This window comes from Struthio camelus, chromosome 21, assembly GCF_040807025.1.
Source record: "Struthio camelus isolate bStrCam1 chromosome 21, bStrCam1.hap1, whole genome shotgun sequence".
Lineage (NCBI taxonomy): Eukaryota > Metazoa > Chordata > Aves > Struthioniformes > Struthionidae > Struthio > Struthio camelus.
The window spans coordinates 5,025,273-5,045,165 of NC_090962.1; the positions used below are offsets into that span (position 1 = coordinate 5,025,273).

General features: G+C 44.6%; 1 protein-coding gene across 1 annotated transcript in view; it reads right to left on the bottom strand.

Annotated features, from left to right (window-relative positions):
• Positions 1–19,893, bottom strand: part of SAMD11 (sterile alpha motif domain containing 11) — a 258,540-nt gene that overhangs the window by 166,647 nt on the left and 72,000 nt on the right. The window contains exon 8 of the mRNA XM_068916038.1: positions 17,175–17,282. The gene's annotated coding sequence lies outside the window, so the exon portion shown is untranslated. The remainder of the gene's footprint in view (positions 1–17,174; positions 17,283–19,893) is intronic.

The following is a 19,893-nucleotide window of genomic DNA, read 5'->3' on the forward strand; positions in this document are numbered from 1 at the left end:
CTCTGCCTGTGATCAAACAGTTTTAAGAAATTTATCACTCCTTTTTCCACTTCCTAAGAGAACTTTTGTCACAATCCATGCCAAATTTGTTTTCCTGTCATCAACACCTGACAAGGCCGTGCTTTCCGTAAAATAAGTTGGCAGCATGCCAACGGTATGACTTGTCAAAATACTGCCTCCTGGATGGACCACACCTGGGGACATTTCCACACCCTCTCCAGTCCCCTGGTTGCATCCCTCACTGAGACAGCTGGCTGAATACCAGCTCTCATGCAAAAGATCAGACCAAACTCCAGAAGTGTTTAAAACTGCTGGTGCAGCAATGACAGGACGTTGAGGGGAGGCTATAGTGGAACCTGTCCAGCAAAGTTGCAGTGGGCTTAAAAGCAGCAGACAGACACCTCAACAGATTATTCAACAGCTGACGGTTCTCCAGTTGGGTCATCTAGTTGCAAACCATTCTCAAACAACCCTGGGAATTCCAGCCCGCATCATTTGCTCAAACCTTGCCAGCTTAATCTGAATAATAGCATAGAAATGGCCCCTAAAAGGCTAAACTCTCTATCAGTGTAGGAGCAAACAGAAGATAATTTAAGTGGCACACATGGCTGGTTGAAAAGAAACAGCGCACTTCCTATTTTCACGTCCTGGAATCCCAACACTATCGCAGTACTGGCAGTTCCTCAGTCACCCTCTTCCTAACAGGTCAGCACTTCAAGCAGATGTCCTTCTCCAGATCCCTTTCGCTTCCTCTTCCCTACAACCAGCGTGCCATTGATTTCATTCATGGCGATTCTTTGCACAGCAATAGCAACCATCAGCTGAAGTTCACAAAGCACTTGGCAAACATTCCTTGCTCGGCGTCCCAGTAGCACCCCTAGAAGCCAGGCAAGCCCCAAAGCTGGGTAAATACTAGTATTATTTCTGATGCACGCGGCAATAATACTAAAAAAATATGGTTCAGAAGCAGTGCCCCCAACTACTAAGAACTGCACAAAGCCAAATTTCTGTTCAATATTTCTGAATATTTCAGTATTTTTTTGAATTTCCAAATCAATTTCCTGTGAGTATATCCATTCCTCCTCTGTTGTTGCTTCCCAGTGCTCAACCCAATGGATATTTGCTGCCCTACAACCCTGCGCACAAGCATTCAGAGAAATCGACTTATTAGCCTCAACTCATCTATGGAAAAACTGAGGCACAGTGCAAGCACACAGCCTTTCAGAATCAAGAGCCAGAAACTGCAGACAACTCTATGTCCATGCAGCTCTACAGTTTTAAAATGGATGGTGCACATTACTTACTACCCAGTAAGCATAAAATAATTACATTCTCTTTCTTACAAGTAATGATACTCAAGTATTTCTAGAAGGGGAACTGTTTTCTCCCATTTCACCCCACCCTTCCCAGCCTGAGCTTTGCAGATATCTCCTGAAAAATCTGACACTGGGCATGCACAAGCTGTACTGCACTTAATGAGGCCCTTCAGGTTCAATGAGGTCCTTCATCTTTTCAGTTCTAGCTTTGTGCTTCTCCCTTCCAGGCATCTGAGTCGGCTCCTGCACGATCTTCATTATGGTACTTCTTTTTCTTTAAGTTATAGCTCCATGGTTCCCTTCCCCCCTGCCCGAGGCAAGTGGCTAAGGGGTTAGGACTCTTGGGTTCTCTTCCCAGAATTGTCACCAAGTTGTTATGACCTTGACAGCAAGTCAGGAAGGCAACATTTTTCAAACTTGGGTGCCTAAATTTAGGCACCTGACACAAGCTTATTTACTGAGAGGATAAGTATTCATAGCTTCCATTAAAAAAGAGAGATGATTATGACAGTATCCAAGGGCTTATACTTCTGCCCCCCCTTCACATTTCACTAATCCCAAACTTGCATCTCTCCCTTATATTAATTGACAGAGCCGATGCAGGCTTTATCTTGAAACCCAGTACAACCTAAACTTCCAGATCTTCCAGAGTCTGTAGTACACTGGCAACAAAACCTTCATATATATATACCTAAAAAGGTTAAACCAGAGCCATAGCCATGAGCTTTTGCTATCCAGCAATGCACTGACCCACCTTCCCCTAATCTTTTCACCATACAAGGCCACATTAGGAAACAGAAACCTCTCTAATTTCCCTCCTTGGGATCCAGAGTATTTTTAACATCCTCAGCACTCCAGGCAGCAAGAATAATATACGCATTTGGTCTGCAGACTATTACATTTATATATAAAAATGTAAAGAACTCAATTTTTTAACTAATCTTACAATAGGTCCATAAAGCATAAAAACTGAATTAATCCAACCAAATCCCTTACATGCAGGCCCTTTCTACAAACCTGTAAACCTTCACAAAAGTCTCTCTTTTAAGCCGCACGGTCTCTACACATGCTTTTTCCTTTTTTAGAAAAATAAATACAGCCCAAAATACGTCTTATAGATGGGGATCATTTATTGATGTCCACTTGGTCGTGTGCATGTGTGAACCCTCAGGCAGACAGAGAAATACTTTATTACCGCACAGCGCTACATCAGATGGACTTTCTGAATAATCTGATTATCTGTTCTGTGAAATCAGAATACCTAGGGAGAAAGGGTTTACGCTAATCCTAGCGCGATCTCCGGGAACGGTTTATCGTGCAGAATTACTTTCAGGAGGGGAACGGGGGCGCTGGGGGGGGGGGGGGGGGGGGCGGTACTGGCAGAAACGGGGGGGTTTGCGGCGAGCCGCGGCGGGGCAGCCCCGGCAGCGCAGCACAGCCCCCCGCCGTCTGCTCCAAGCGCGGCGGGGGCGGAGGCGGGGGGAAAAAAACACAAAGAGAAAGAAAAAGCAAAGCAGGACCCTGCGTGGGGCCCGGTTCGTCTGGGCTGGGCTGCGGGAGCGCTGCCCGGGCTGGCGCCGCGCTCCCTCCCCCCGGCCCCGGGGCGCCGCCGCCGCGGTCGGAGTCGCCCTGGCAGCGGAGCCGAGACGGCGATGAGCCGCCGACACGTTTCAATTAGCGAGGCGGCCCCGGCCGCTGCCTCCCCCGGGGCGCTGCGGGGCGGCGCGGCTCGGCGCGGCGCGGCAGGCCCGCGGCCGCCTACGCGCTCCCCGGGCGGCCGGGGCCGGCGCTCGGCGGGGAGCGGCGGGCGGGGGCTTAAAGGGGCGATAGCGGGGGGGGGAGGCGCGCGCGCACACACACACACACACACACACAGAGACACCCCCCCTCCCCCCCCCGGAAAGCAGCTGCAGCCTGCTGAAGCCCGAGTGAGACGCGGGCGCCGGGTACCGCCGGCCGCTCCTGGAAGCCCCCGCGCCGCGCTCACGCCAACCCAGGCCGCCCTCCCTGACACGCTCCTCGGGGCCGGGGGAGCGCTGCGAGGACCTACGTACGCCAGCAGCAAAGCCAAAAGCACGCGGGGAGCGCGTACCCCGCACAGATGTACTGCTGCAGCACACACGAGCGACCCCACAGCAGAGCAAAAACGAAACCCAGAAGTTGCACATGCAAATATACCCGCCACCAGCATACTAAACGCGGAGGACACAGCACAGGCCTTTCGTCCTCCTCACGTGCTGCCAACAGAGCGTTCAACCACGGTACTAGGGCAACAAGGGTGTCACGCACGCAGGCTGGCCTCCTCTCCACGAGGACTCAAGATGTGTTCCTAGCACGCCGTCTGGGGTATACACAACGTCAAAATGTGCCAGCACAGACCGGGGCACCATTACTGGCATTTCACACATGCCTGTCAGTGGTTTTCTGAATATTTAGCAATGAACAAATTCCATCCCGGGATTTCCTCATTTCTGTGTTGACCGCTAGGCACATAGGTACAGGAGTTGGACGCAGGGCAAGTTTCCTAAATTACCCAGTGCCCCATTCCTGCTGCGTAGGAAATAGCCTCCAAGCAGCGGTGTTGTGACAAAAAGCTGAAGTCACCATCAGAGCCCCATCCCCTCAAGCTCTCTCTCCCAGAAGATTTTCCACAGAGAAACTTTTCGTAGAGGCTGGCTTTGGAAGTAAAATATCACTGAATCACCAAGCTGAATTCAAGGCTGAGTATTCCCCCAACTCATCCTACAGAAAGAGGTACTGCCCAGCTGGAAGCTACACCCATTTGTCCCAATCTTCACTGTCACCCTCCACCAGCTTTGCAACATCAGATTCAGTGCAATGACCCAAGGCTCAAACTCCTGGCATCCTCCACGCACGGCTCTTTTCCTTCAGTACGATGGACAATCTTTATGAGAGATGGGTCTCCAGATACAAGAGATGAAACTGGGGCAAGCGTCTTACTCTCTACACCCCCCTCACCCAGACGCATTTTTGATTCCTGGGAAAGTAAGGAAGATGATGGAAGTTGTTTCCCCTCTGCACGTTCCTTTTTGTCTCTGTCAGCATTTCCCTGAATCAGAGGATCCGATGTAAAAAAAGCCAGCTAAAAACATTAAAAAAAATCAGAGGATCTGAGGTAAAAAAAAAAAAAAAAAAAAAGCCTGATATGACGCAAAAGACAGCTAGTTTAAAACCTATGTTAGGACTAAGACTCTGTTTTAATCACCACCTTGTCTGACCTGACAAGTCTCGAAGGAGATGTCCTCCTTCATTTTCAAACACTTAAAAAAATATTTCCTATATAAGATGAAGCGCTGTTTTTTTTTTTATTTATTTCAATGAGACAGTTAAAAATCTCACTCATTTATCATCATGGACCCACTTTCAATTTTGCCTTCCTGGAAATCATTTTGGGATGGGAAAGATGGATTGTATCTCAAGCCATGACATTTCAGTAAAATGCCATCACCTCTCATCACAAAATGATGGTGTTTTGCCCCATGTCACCAAGTCATACATTGACAAGAAGATTTTTTTTCTCTTATGAGTTTGCATTGCAGCAATCTCTACAAAATATCTGACTAAACTTAGCCTAACATCCATCCAAAAATGGGATATTTCTACTTGATATTACAAGGATTGAGGAAATAAGTGATAAATCACAGACAATGTTCAGCTCTAGCATAAAGGGATATGGCACCTAGTAAAGTGGAGTTGTGTCCACTCAACTACAGGAAGGCATTTGATCTCATTGTTATGCAATACATAGGAACCAGATGGTGTGGAGGGAGCTGTTAGGCCTGAAATATTTAACCTTAGCTCTAAATACACATCCTTCAGACTGTTCCACGTCACTACTTTGAGAAAGTCTTTCTTGAGAATGAAGTTAATTTTTCAAAAACCACTGCTTATTTTAAGGATAACACTGAGATATTTTACATCTTCTTTTCAGAGCTTCTGAGCCTTTCCACAGGTTCTCACTGACTACTCGGGTTACAAGAGATCAGGATTCACATCTAAACCAGGGCTCCCCAAAGTTAATATTTTTGACCCAACCTTTTTATTTTGACATGACTCAAACAGTTGGGGAACTACTTCTCTTAAAAGAACAAACAGAAGAGAAGACAGTGGTTAGGCGGTTAATTCCCAGATCTGCAAATGTACTCAAAACAGGCTTTTACGAAACATTCAAAGTAAATAATACGCGCTTTCTAATATGTGGTCTCCATATATGTTTATACTTCAGTCTTTTGTGCTACCTCAGTCATCACCATGATTCTTCCAGTCCTACATGGAAAGACTGTTTCCCGCTTAGAAAAAGGCAGTTCGCCAGGGGCCTAACCTACAGAATTGCAACTGAGATACAGAAGAGTATACAAGTCAGGAGTTTCCTTCTGGTCCCATTAAAGATTCAAAGGCTTTTAGGAAATTCAGTCCCAGACCTAAATTCTCCTGAAGGTGCCTGGAGAAGGACTTGTAGACTATACCTGTTTCCATGCCAACAACCACAAAAAAGGGTTATTGCAGATACAGACTAGCTAATTTTCAAACGATAAAACTATTTGCCATTTAAATGATGCTTGCTTCTAAGTGGCCGGGGGGGGGGGGGGGGTGTGCTAATCCATACTGTGGACTATAAGTGCCTGCAACATTTTATTACTAAAATTTAAGCTGTTTTGGAATTAGGGAAACAAGAGAAAGGTGCTTTGTGCTTGTGCCTGCGGATCTGAGGCAGGCAAACTCCCCAGCAGAACCTGCGCTAATTCTACGTGAGCGCATCCCAGCATAAGAACCTGCTGGCCAGGGACACAACGCTACCCCTGCCAAAACAGGTGATTAAAAAATGGGAATGAGATAAGTGGAGAATTCTAGTCATACTGCTGTGCAAGCAGAAGCCAGGAAGGAGCAAGAGTCCTGACAATGCAGCTCTCATTCTGGCAAAACTCTCGTTGACTTCAGTGAAAATTTTGCCTAAGGAAGGGTGGCAAATTTCACACCTCTTAATGAAATTCACCTGCTCAGTACAAAGGGCCACATTCATCCCTTCGGAGCAGCGATTCATCTCAGAACTGATAGCACGCTGTTAGCATGCTCTTTGGACAAGCAGCTGAGGAAGACTGACAAATATCACTACATCAAACGGATAAGATTCTGCTCCTCGGCCCATGCTACAACTAACCTGAGATGATCCTAACACAGCAGTGAAGCAAAACTTAGCTCTGCGCTATATACCAAGTGCACTCCCTGCAAATTGACTCTTGGAATCCAACCTGCTTCCTTGCTAGTGCTGGCTGCACTGGCTCAGAAACACTGAAAACCAGAAGGTGGAACTAGGTTCATCTCTTATTTCTGGTCAGCTCTCCAAAGCTTTTTAGCATACCAGTATCATATTTGTGAGAGAGGGGAGGGGTAAAATTTAATTTTATCAGAATAGTTCTGTCATTACAACCCTTAAAAAGATGCAGTTATACCGTCATTATACGTGCTTTATTTTAGCATAGCTCAGAGGAGCTATATGGCTTCAGTTACATTTGCTGTAGTCAACAGAGTAAAACCCTTCAGTAAACAGGGCTTATTTTTAATCTGAGATAGAAATGAGCCATCTTAAAGGCATTTTTGTGGGCTGTCCCCAGAAATCTCTGTTCAGGCCTTTGCATTATTTGTTCTTTTTTTCATGTAACAAAAACCCTGAGAAACTAACTAATTTTTTTAATTCAAGAAAAATGCTGGGATGCAGCTCCCACTGGGAGAAAAAAATGGCAGAGCTCAGAGCCCTTGTGAGCAATTGCTCACTGAGAAACCCTGACAGGAATTATAACTTGCAAGGGGAGAAAAGTTTGGAGCAAAAGAGGTCCAAGACGGTGTGAAAAAATAATCTCTTAAAAAAGAAAGAGAGAGGGGAAGAAGAGTTGCTCCCAAGATGAGGTTTGAAAGCCAATTTTCAGCAATTTTCAGCATCACATTACGAACTTTTGAAAATGAGATTTAAGGCTGCTTATCAATTAGATAGGCTACCCACAGTGCTCATGTTTTTTTTTACAGAATTGCAAATACTTCTCACCCTTCCCTTCTCCTAGTGTCAGGGGAAAAAAAAAATCCCCGAGGAAAAAGCTGAGTTCCTTTCAGAGATGAGCTGTTCATTCTCGAGGCGGAGAGCCTGGAAGGCTCTCTGCAAACCTTGAATAAAATGACAGCGGTGGCCCCTCAACTCTGTTCCTAGGGTTAGCGCTCCAACTGACCCTTCCCCATTCATCATACCAATGCAGTCACTCATCATGAATGACACAGCATGCCACCACATGAATTATCTCTGACCTTCACGAGAGATGGCTCCTCCAGTTCAGGTTGAGGTCACGAGGAGGGCAGCAGGGATAGGTTTGTCTACCAGACCTGGGGATTAGCAGACTGCTTCAGCCTCCAGAGCAAAAAGGTGATTCATGGCATGAACCTGTCCTCGTGGCCTGGATAACAGTCCTATAATCTCAGCCATCAAGCCCAGGGGTGTTGTGTGAGATAATGGTGCTTCTAGGCTCATGAGAAGCCCATGTGAACTACTTCGGGTGAGTCAGCTATGGACATAGCACAAATGCTACGCACTGGCCCAGGTCGATCACACCACCACTGAAATCAAAACTGGGACGTCTATCTTGGAACTGGGCAATCCTGGTACCCACTGCAAAATGGTTTCCCACAATATCAAGGAACTAACTGATTGTTGGTGTTTCTGTTCAAGCACAAATTATTAGGTGTTTATCATCTCTCTGAAAGTTCTGCTTTGCTTATTGTAGAAGGGTGGAAGATTTGCCCCTAGATCACATCACTCCTCCAAGGAGTCCAGCATCCTGCCTCTTCCAATGGGCAGTGCCTGATACTACAAAGAAAGGGAAAGGCTTAGGGGTTCATCCAATTATGGGCTCAATCCTGAAATTCTTACATTCAAAATTTAGACTGCATTTGTGTGCTGTATAACTAGATCTGGTCTTTACAATATTATAAATATAATCTGGGGAACAAATGTCCTTAGAACCTTTTAGCCATAGAGAATTACTTAAAACACAGCTTAGAGCTTAGGGCATCTTTCACAGGCAAAAACTCTATGATTAAATATGTACAAATACATTATTCCTTTCAGATGCTTTCCTCCTTTCTTATCTCATTTAATGTCCAGATTTTTTTAGCATTATAGGCATGTTTAATATTAAGTAAATGAACCATACCCCTGAATTCATTAGTATCTCAAGTCTAGCAAACGCTTGTGGTTTACAAACAACTCCACCCAGATGAGCAGCTTTATAGACTACAAAACTCAGTGAGTTAATCTCAGAGTAAGGCTACCGACTTGCAGTACTGTTTGCAAGATCAGGGCCTAATGAATTAATCCAGCTAAAAATTACTAACTACTGATGCTAGTGAATTCATTGGAGCCATTCGTGTACAGAAGTGCTCAGTGGATTAGGATGTAGAAATAAAATTGGGAGACTGAAAAGTTAATGCTGTCTTTTCTATGTATTCCTTTTTAGAGGGAGGTATCTGCTGTTCTCCAAACCTACCATCTCTTGCCAAGTTATTCTTCCATAGTTTTCCAAGACCATGGCTTCATTAAGAACTGAAATTACACTGCTGTCATATCATCAGCTCTAGGGAGATCCCCTTGTCACCAAGGGTAGGTACAAAAAACAGAAAACCCCCTCCAGGAAAAACTAACATGACAGTTTGTACTCAGTATTTACCCAAACTGTTTACTAAAGCGGTGTCTAAGGAAAGGTATGTTATTCTGCATGGGCACTAGGGAGGTCTACCTCTCCCGCTTCCCCCAAACCAAACAAACCACAGAGCCAGCAGTCAAGTTCCAAATATTTCCATTATTCAGCTGCAGCCTGAGTGGGAATAGACGCCAGGGGGGAGGGAGGGTGTAAAAGATCCCCAGGGTTTTAATTCCCATTCTGCCTTCATGCAGGCAGAAAACGAAAAGGAAGAAACTGCTATATTGTTTTGGCAGGTGACTCAGCTTTCTTTGCTGCATCCTGGCAATTATTTTGTGTTATTGCAATTCAGCCCTGCAGGAAAGGCTATGGCTGCAATCCCTGCTTATGTGGGGCAGGTGGGGAAGCTGAAGGACAGAGCACTGGCAGCTGTTCCCCAAGGCACAGTGCCTGGGGCTAGACTCCATTCTAGTCTGGGCTAGATTCCCACGGCACCGTACATGTGAAATAGGAGTTGCAGAGATGGTGACTCCTCCTTCCCCCCTGCACAGAGGAGGCAGAAAAAAAAAAGTTATTCGCATCCATCTTCCTCCCCGTGCACCTGTACAGGGTTAAGCATATTCTAACCTACTGTCTCATAATGTATTATGCAAGGGCATGACCTTACAGCTAGCGTCCCATCATGCAGCTGCTGTCCTAAGGAGAACGTCTACAGTCTGATTCCCTACAGTAGAAACAAGCAAGCTAGAGAGAGGGGGGAAAAAAAAATCTTCACAGGAAAGAGATGAGCATATACATTCCTCACCAGTAATTCCATTTGAGATTATTAAATCTATTACCCCTAAATAAGGTCATTGGGTTTTTTTCAGTCTATTCCTCCTTTGTCTGTTTCCTCTACACGGGCACCAGCACCGTACATTATCTGTTTTCCTTCCAGCAGAGCAAATTCGAACAGTAGGCAAATTCCCAACTTTCCATTCTGTGGACTGCAAGCTTCAGAGCATGAACCGATCATGCAGGAGTCAGGAAAGAATCTCTTATTGTCTTGTACACAGTAATAAATATTCAACTAGATGCAGAATATGACAAGAGAGACTGTGAGTTGGAGTTACTATTAGAAACAGGAGACAGGATTTGTTAGACTAAATTTGTAAACCTTTAGCATAGGAAAAGTCTCAGTGCTTTTTCTGATGATGGGATTGCCTATCACCTAGTACCTCTGTGCCAAATGAAATAACATATACTTTCACTGAGACATTCCCAATTGAACGTGGTCTCCCACTCTCCTTTATCTCTTGAGCTTACCCAGTGTTTTGTTTCAGGTTTTCTGGGCCCTTACAGAGAATGGTGTTGCTTACACAAATGGGAATTCCCTCTCAAGTCAATGGGATTTTGTGAACAAGTAATTGCTCCCTGTATACTGCTATTGTGCTATCATCTTTTTCTTTGGGTTCTGCTGTGGGAGAAGGACTTGGCGGGGGGATAACTTTGCATCATTCTCTGAAAGTAAGACAGTGAATTTGAGCATTATTCCTCTTCTTATCAACCACACCACAGCCAAGAACTAACCACTACAACCTCACAAACAGCTGGTTCTGAGAACTGCTAGTTTCATCTTTATCATCTGTCCCTCTGGCAGCCAAACTTCAATTTATGAGGAGACTGAGAGGTAGCCCGTATGTTGAGGGGTATCAGATCAATTTAAGGTGCGATTTTAAGCCACTGGAAAAAAGTTTACAGTTTTGGACCAGGCTTATTTCAGTTTAATTTATATCAGAGTTTCATATGAAACAGGAAAAGGATGTTGGCAGACATTCACTTTGCAAATGGACTTCGTCTAATTAATTTAATAACTGACCCAATGGCAAAGCTAGAACAGTAGAACAAGTGCATACTTCAGATGTTCCAGTGTAAAATCCAGTGATTTAGCATAAACTGCCATTGAAAGCCAGTGCATCTCGGCTGACTGACACAGATCAAAATGGCAGTTTATCAAAATTTCCTCTCCTTCTGAACTTCCTCTTGTCAATGGTTACAGCCACCCTTTCTCCTACAAAGGTACACAGTGAGAATTAGGAATCATAAGAAAGTCACATCAGCTAAAAATCCTGCAGTAAGGTCTGAGCCTAGAGCAAGAAATGTCCAACCATTGATCCAACCACAAGACCAAGAACGATCAACAACATTCTCCAGCAATGCACAACTTAACCCTTCACGATCTTTTGAATCCAGCAGTAACGGGAACTTGAAATAGTAACCCAGTTAGACTTCTCCTTTCCCTAGTTGCAGTCCTATCCTCCATTACATCAGTGATTAAGAGTACCTAAGAGTCTCACTTCTTGGCCTATAAGATAGAGAAGTCCCATACTATACTTGGTCTGTTTTTTACTCCCTTTAACTGTTTGTATTTAAAGGTATTTATAAAAAGTAGACAATGTGCCATAAGAAGCATTATCCCATCTGCAGGGCTCCTTCCTAGATAGCTGGCTGTGAGATTCCATCTGTGAATCCTTCAGTCTTTAGCACACAGTGAGGGACAAAAGTAGTTGATAAATTATATGGCATCTGATACAGATGCTTCATCCTCCTTCTGCTGCACAAGGCTGACTGCTCTTTACAAGAGAAAAAGAGACTATGTAGGAGTAGAGATAAAAACAAAGACTGTCACATCTCCATTTTTACTCCAGAAAGTTCATCAGTTGAGTAAAAGTCCTCCTCCTCTTCCAAGCAAGTGTATTAACTGAGTTTCATTTTCTTCCTATTTTTTCTCTTCCCTTCCTCAAGCCTGAAGAGCTTACCTGTTCATGCCAAAAGAGCAAGAAAATCTTCTAATCAAGCGAGAAGAGAAAGGAGATAGTGAGTGACAGTCAACAGGCCAGACACATTGCCTCCCTCTAGTCTCTGAAAACTCTTGTGGCCAGGACCTGTTCATTTACCTGGGATATACCGTTCTTAGGATCCACAATCAAGCTCTCCAGTTTGCTGCCTATTCAGATTACTTCTCTACCTTTCTCTAAAAGTTCCATAAAGTTTATAGCTCAAGCCTGATCTTTTATTTGGGATACAATTGATTTTTACTGTCTTGTAATGCTTCTACCGTACTTCTTTTCACAACGCCTTATTTTCTGCAGGATGAAAACTCCAGTGTAGATTTACAGAAAAAATATATTTTCATAAATGTAATCAAATGGGACCTATCTTTCCGGAGATGTTCTTTTTGTACAGCAGAAAGAGATATCTTGCAGCTGCCTAAGACAATGTTGTCGTTACTATGATGCTTTTTTTCCTGAGCTGCTCTATTATGCTCAAAGAAAAACAATAGACTCAGTGTCTTTTTAACATTACAATAGGCATCAAAGGGATGCTCTGGGAGGGCAGGTGGCCTGCAGAATAATTTCTCTGTTAGAATGTAATCCACAAAGTGAGACACAGTGTGAAGACTGAGCGGTGCGATCCTAGGGATATATAAAAAATAGCTGACCTGCTTCGAGGCTCTGCTGAGGTTGCCATGACGTGACCTGCTTCTTCCATGCTTGAAGAGTCCGAAGACGTCTTGTGATGCCATAATAATGCTTTGGGGGGATATTACAATATGGGATGGCTTACTAAATTTGGATAGAAAGCAAGCATAAAAATGATGACCTTTGAACTCATACCACATGATGGCTGCAAGGAGGCTTTGACTCAGAATAGCCAACATGTCTACTCCTAGGTAGAAAAAAGGAGTGCACATGATCATGGAAATAGCAGCTGCTGGATGATAAAAGAACCACTGTTAATAGGTCCATCAAGAGTCATGCCAACCTTGGCTCCTTCTGAACGCACTATCCTCCCTACTGGAAAGAAGACAAGTTGAATGTTCCCATACCTGGCATGAAAAAGGGAGGAGTAGAGCTGGGGATCCATAGCTGGGGTTAAATGTCAAGCTCATGAAGGACACAGAAAGGATACATCATGCATGCAAAAGAGGAGGGAGGCAAAGCAGGAGGAGAGGAAGGGGACAGGGGAGCAAATAAATAAGGACAATGCACAATTTATGAAGACAAGACAGTAGTAAGTGCTATTCACCCAGAGTGTAAATTGGTATTGATGTCACTACGCAGCCCAGCCAAAAAATAATGATGCTGATAATTTAGGGCTTGCACTATATCTCACTCAAGCCACAGGCCCATCCAACAGCAACTCCGACCCTGCTGCCTTCCTCCCCTTCTCTATTCATTGGTGTCCTCCTAAATCAAATACACTCAATGCTGATTTGATTATATTCCCTGATTTTATTTATCATCCATTGCTCACTCTTCTCTCCTTGCAAGTTCTCAGTGGGCACCTCAGTCATTTTCTAGTGTCTGGCAGTACTCGGAGGAACATGCCTGTCTTCAGGCGACAGGAGTTAGAATCCCTACCAGCATTCATGTATCCTTCATAGTCCTCATCTGTCATCCTTTAATCTTGCCTGTTTTATGCTCCAGAACCCAGCTACCCAGTCTTGACTTCCCAGGTTTATAGCCCTGACTTACTTCCCTCCTGTAACATTTTACTGCTTGGTTATTGGCCCCCAGGGGCCTCATTTACACAAGCGCTGTTTTTGCTATGGTTAAGACTAATTCATTGGGTTACAGTTTGCTCTTGCATCCTACGTTCTGTTCTGTTTCTAGTCTCCTCTTTCCTGCAGAGAGGCAAAGGATTCTCCAATGGACAGGAGATTTATTTTCTTTTCTTAATTATGGTTATTAATCCCCTTTTGGGAGTTTCAAAGCCTGAGTTAAATTCTCCCTCTCTGTATGACAAGATTCTGCCTGTTTCTCTTAGATGTCTGTGTGTCCTCTGGGCTCTTCATATGGTCTGTGGGACCTTGAGAGGGAGACTTCATTTGGGACCTGTTCCCCTCATCCAGTTTGTTGCTACAGGGGAATGTCAGGCCACAGTCCCAGGAAGGCTTTGGGAGTGAGATACATCCCCTATTTGTGCCTCAGGTCCAGCTGACAATACTCTGTTCCTAGAAGATGTTAGTGTGTGTTTTCTTTTTTTTTTAATTTATTTTTTTTCATTAGGGAAGAAAATACTTTCCCTGCAGTGATGTTAATTTCTTTACCAGGGTGTTATATCGTTACCATATGACTATTAGATACCAACCTTTCTACTGTACACACCTGTACAGATATATAGATAAGCATATACAGATGCGCGCACACACACACACACACACACGTAGATATTGGTGTAAGTTTATGACTCATTTCAATAAATCTCCCTATCCAGGGTTCATTTTCCAGTGCCATTTCCTTTCACAGCTCCAACTCCAGCTGCATCTGCAATTTATTTTGTTTATGGGCCCGTTTTCCTATAAAAATATGGCACAACCAATGCCCTTCTCTTACACTGACTAAGCCACATCCAGAGAATCACCTACAGAAAGGGGACGTAGTCAAGGGCCACCTGGTCAACCTACCTGTGGACCCCCAGGACTGCATATAGGATGCATAAAAAAGGCAAGACTGATGCTACTATGGACAGCGCTAAGTGTGACCCATAGAAGCTACATAACCCGGTGTGCAATGAGCCCTGTCTGGGGTTACATGCCCAGCATGAACTAATTCAACTGCCTAAGCAAAGGAAAGAGGAACTATCTAGAGTTGCATTAGAGCCTCCAACATGCAAGGATCAGGACCACCTGCTGAATTCCGTTTCAATGAACTATTTAGCATCAGCTTAATCCCAAATAGTGCCATAAACATGGCAATTACACGAAAAATGAATTTGTAAATAGTACAGTCCTTTGCTGTCCTCTCTTTGTTTTATGGGATCAAAAGCTTATTGCCAGCGTTTATTTATTAGACTTCCCAACCAATTGTAAGAGATAAATAGGTATTATCCCCATTTTATTAATAGATAAATTGAGGCACAGAGGAAATTAAGCAGGTTGCCTAAGGTCATTTAGTGAACAATTCAGGAAAAGGATCACAGGACCTATTCTTCTCTTCTAATTTCTGTGCTTCTGAATGGCATACAGCCTCCAGGGGCTTGGTACACACTCACAAATGACTTTCCAAAACTACTAATAGCGGCATAGCTCCATTCCTACTGAAGTCAGTATACTGTGAGCATAATCAGATCTGTTTATTATCTTAAATGGCAGCAAAGCTAGAGCAGCACCAAATGCTGTTGGAAATCTCACTGAAATGCAAAATCAATAGACCTTCAGAGGAACCAGTTATTTAAAAAAAAATAGCCTCATCAAAAAAAGCAAAACGAAAAAATTAGATGAAATTAAATGGAATTTCAGAAATGAACACACAATCACAGGAAAGGAAGGACCACAGAGAAGCAAGAGTTCATTACGTTACAGTATGTTTCTAATCTGTGATATAGGCTTCTGGCTGCTATGGGATTACACATAAATAATAATATGCCACAGCTGCAATTTTTGTTATTAAATTAGCTTCTTTGGCAACAAGGACCACAACCAAACTATTAAAGCCCATCCTACCCTTACACCACACACCTCTCTCTTCTTTCAGCCACATATGCATCATACACTTAGATGAAAAAAATCTCCCTTTTTAATAAACAGGGATATACCTAAACTGCTAGTTGGCAACCTGCACCTAACATACTGTGGTCATATGACTCTCAAGAGGCATGTGATCATCTTCAGTTTCTGTTCCTCACGCTCCTTCCTCTTTCTCATCCCACTGCCCAGCATCCCTTTTCTGCCCTCAGAGACATGCTGCGTGCAGCAATGTTTTCACTTGATGGCTGATGGGGTTCCCCCGCGTGGAGGTGGGAGGAAGAAAAAAATCACAGCGCTCTTGCTGTATGTGTCTGCTTCCTGGCCTGGCAGGACAACCCCAGCATCAGTGCCAGGAATGCTCACTGAGAGATAAGGGCAAGTGTGCTGCAGGATCCCCCTCAGACCCAGCTGCCAGCTGGTACAGGCAATAAAGACACAACACATCATAAATTCCTGCAAACCTCACTTGTTTAAGGCCACAGAAATCCACGTCTAATGTATTTAGCAGTTAAAAAATGAAGGAACTTGAAACCTGACACATGTGTTTCTAGTCAGTGGGCAAAAATACAGCCCCAGACTCCTTCATCAAAACCCTGTCAGGTGGTCTAGCAGCAACTACCTGTGAGGTTTGGAGATCGAGATCCCGGCTCCAAAGGAGGCCCACCCTGCATAATATCAGTTTCAGGAGGAACCACGTCCTGCCATCCGACCCACCTTCAGCAAAGGGCTGGGGCTGACACAGAGGCACATATCACATGTAAATGGAACCCCAGAAGGGCTATGCTCTCACATCAGTACCCAAACCTGAATGTTTCACAGATTACCATTGAAAAAGTATAATAGACTCCACCGCTGCTATATGCACTAAACGCTACGTTGCTCATTTGACAACACTGTAGAGACCTGGATTGGTAAAACTGACTCTCCCTCCCTCCGTGAGCTCAGCTTACTGACTCCCGCAGACCTATCCATATAAGCATTAATTCCTTCTCTGAATACGGGATTAAATCTCTAGCTATTAGACTCTAAAGTAAAATCCAAAATGATAAAAGTAGCTTTTAGATGGTACATTAACCAGCTGGGTAGTTCTATCCAGAGAGTTCCCCATCCCGTGATCAGACTGTGTATGTCCCGTACACTACCAGATCCTAGACTGACATCTATAGCGCATGCATCAGCAGCAGTTTACCATCGTGCTTCTCTCTGTGTAAAATCTGTCTTTGGCAGCGTTCCCTAACTCCTTCCAATTCACATGGAGCAGAAGGGGGGAGTACAGTAGGTCCCTGAACGTGCATGCAGTGCTTGTCTTGCAACAGACGTATGATATACTTAATTTGTTTAAATGTAGGTTCAGACATAAGGGAGAGTAGTACAAGGATTAAGGCAGCTAGCAACTGTCTCGATGGTAAAGACTTCAGGGAGACATGTTCTAGGGACAGCATATACAGTAGAGCTGACAGGTGATTTTTGAGGGCTACAGACATAGGTGTGCGGACTTTGAGGTGGCAAAAAAACACTTCATACACGCCCAGTAATCTTTTCTGTTACCGCAATTGTTCAGAGAGAGAAGGACCCAATGTTACAGCATTCCTGTGTCCAAAGAGAGGCTCTAAGTTTCAAGTGAGAAGAGAACGTGTTGCATACCTCACTTTTGTTTATGATCCAAATCAGCATTAACAACGTAAAGAAGCTTTGCTTTGCAAGCGCTTGGTAATCCAGGCTGGAGTTTTCCACTCGCTGTGTTCAGTTAACCTAGGAAAACAAAGGGAAAACTTAAATAAAAAAGGTCCATTTGAGAGGAAGTTGCTGAAGAGCAATTACTAAATGGGAAGATGGGCAAAGGCTCTCCCCTTTTTGCACTATAACCTCACTTCCAGCCAGAGCAACAAGGCCTAAACGCGAATCTTATGGTGAAATGAATGCTAAGGTACTCCCCCCTCTGCAGTCTATTAGAGGAGAGGATGACTGGTGGCTGAAAGTCCAAAGGGATACAAAACTGAGAAGACTTTAACTGGAAAACTGAAAACAGCAATCGCAAGCAGAAAGTGAGAGCGCGCTGAACTCTGGGTCACCATTGCTGGAATAATTCTCGCATGCACCACTGGCTAAGTGACCTCCCTAATAATCCACTTGAGTCATGGGGAGGGGGCAAGGAAGACGGAAAAACACCCTCAGAGTGTGCATAAGCTTGATTTTGCACATACGTGAAGGTAAACTGAACAAAAATCCAGTCCATTCTAAGTCCCAGCCAATGTCCCTCCAACCCCCTCTCTTTCCCCAGCCTCACAAAGAATCAACAAAACAGTAGGCTCTCCCTAGTTCCCTCGACTTCCGCTCCCACGTGCTATAAGACAGACTGTAACTGAAAAGGCATAGAGGATCTCAGAAAATCAGCTATCTCCAGAGAAAATCCTTGGGACAAAAGAGTCTGAACATTCCATACCAGACGCCACTCGGGGCTTGGATTTGCAGCAGAGCTTATAGCTTGGGTGGTAAGGCCTGGTTTGCAAGCGGCTAAGCAGCCACAATCTCTTGGACTTCCAGCAGTTGCCGTGGGTGCTCTGCGTTCTAAATAGATGGTGGATGGAATGAAAGTAGCAGGAGCCCCCCCCACAGGACAGGTGGCAGGAGGGAAAGGAGACTCAAGAGACAGGAGCCATTTCTTCCCAGAAACTCTCGTTTCCCCCTTTCCAAGTGAGAACTTTCTCAGCTTTGCACTGACACACCGCAGTATGTTGGCACACTGAAACAAGGGCTTGCGTTCTTCCATGAAACATAAACCGAGGGCAGGAGACCACATGAGCCAGAATTCAGGGCAGATCTCCCCCGAGACGTATCTGTCTTAGCACCTCCTGTTCCTCCAATACTGTTATGATCAGAGGAAAATCATAAAGAACAGCCCTTCCTTCGTCATAGGATGATAAAAGCCTTATCCAAAGGTCCTTGAAATTGGTATGAAGATTCCTATTGACTACAATAGGATGTGGGCCACTGCAGCCTCTCTTCCAGGGGATCTAAAATCCAGCGCAGCAGTCATGCCCTAATCTGAAATGTTTTCTGATCGTTCTGCTCGCTAGTAACAACCCTGCCACCAAAATTGTGCCATTTTTCCCAAGAGACCTGACAAAAATTTGTGTAGATTGCACTGACTCCAAGAAGTTAAAAGCCATTTTTTTTCTGAATACATTCTGTGTGACTCTAATTTCCAGAGCACTAGCTATAAACCCACGTCATTATTTACTTTCTTAAAGATAACATGGAGCCAGCTCCTCTCTGTCTCCCTCTCTCTGTCTGCCTTGCTGCCTTTTGGAGGCATCCTTTGTGACTGCTGCATGGCTCAGTAATTCCCAAGTCAGTGAATATATGGAAAATCCCTGTCAAACAATGGCCAGGGAGAGGGAAGGAGGAAAGCTCCATTCACCACCAGACTTGGTTCTCTCTCGGCTCCCCCCCTTCTCCACACCCAGACGCCTCTGTGGCCACCTTCCCTGCCTCCTTGTTTTGTGTGCGGAGCAGCAGAAGCGGTCACGCTCCACACACGTTCGGGGGGAAGGCGAGGGGGGGAAAGCGAGCAGCAGAGGGGGCAGGGAGGGGGTCACAAGGGAACAGAATGAACTTGTTCTCAGGGAAGCATGGCATCCAGACTGGCAGGTTTCTTTTATCCTGTTTCAGTTCAGTAAAAGCCTCAATTAACTCCACATTAATTATTAAATCAGAACAATGCGTCTCTGGGTTCCAACAGCTAGATTCTGTTACTGCCGTTTCTTTGGGGAGCTGGGCTAGTTTTACAACTTAGGACCTAAATATCTTTCTTCAAGGAGTTTCTGGACTGTTGTTTTTATTTTTCCTCTCTGTGGGAGCATTTTTAATCACAGTATCTCACACATGTGTGAAGGGAACCATCTCTGGGCCTGCTGCACCCTGAAATGCTTTACCTCTAACACATATAGCTCTTCCAGGCTCCAGCAGGTGCTAGCAACACCAGCTGTAAGAGTTCACCTCCAAAAAAGCTTTCAAATCAGGCATCTGCATGCAGCTCAGGAAGCTGGGAGCATTTGCATAGCCCCTCTAAAAGGCACTGCATCCTTGTAAATCGGAGTTCTGGGATTCCAGGCATACGTTATTCTTTAATTCTCTAATTCTACAGATGCTGCCCAACCTTCTCCTCCCAGGATGGCCTAGGAATTCTACTGCATAAGGCCAGTCCAGAAATACTTGCCTCTTTTTCACTCTATTGTTGCTAGACATACACACTTAATGGATGTTCTCTTGCTCTTAATAGTTCACTGATGTATGCCACTGCGCACAGCCAACCCTCCCCATACATAGCCTGCTCATACCATCATTATCCCTTTTCTTGGCA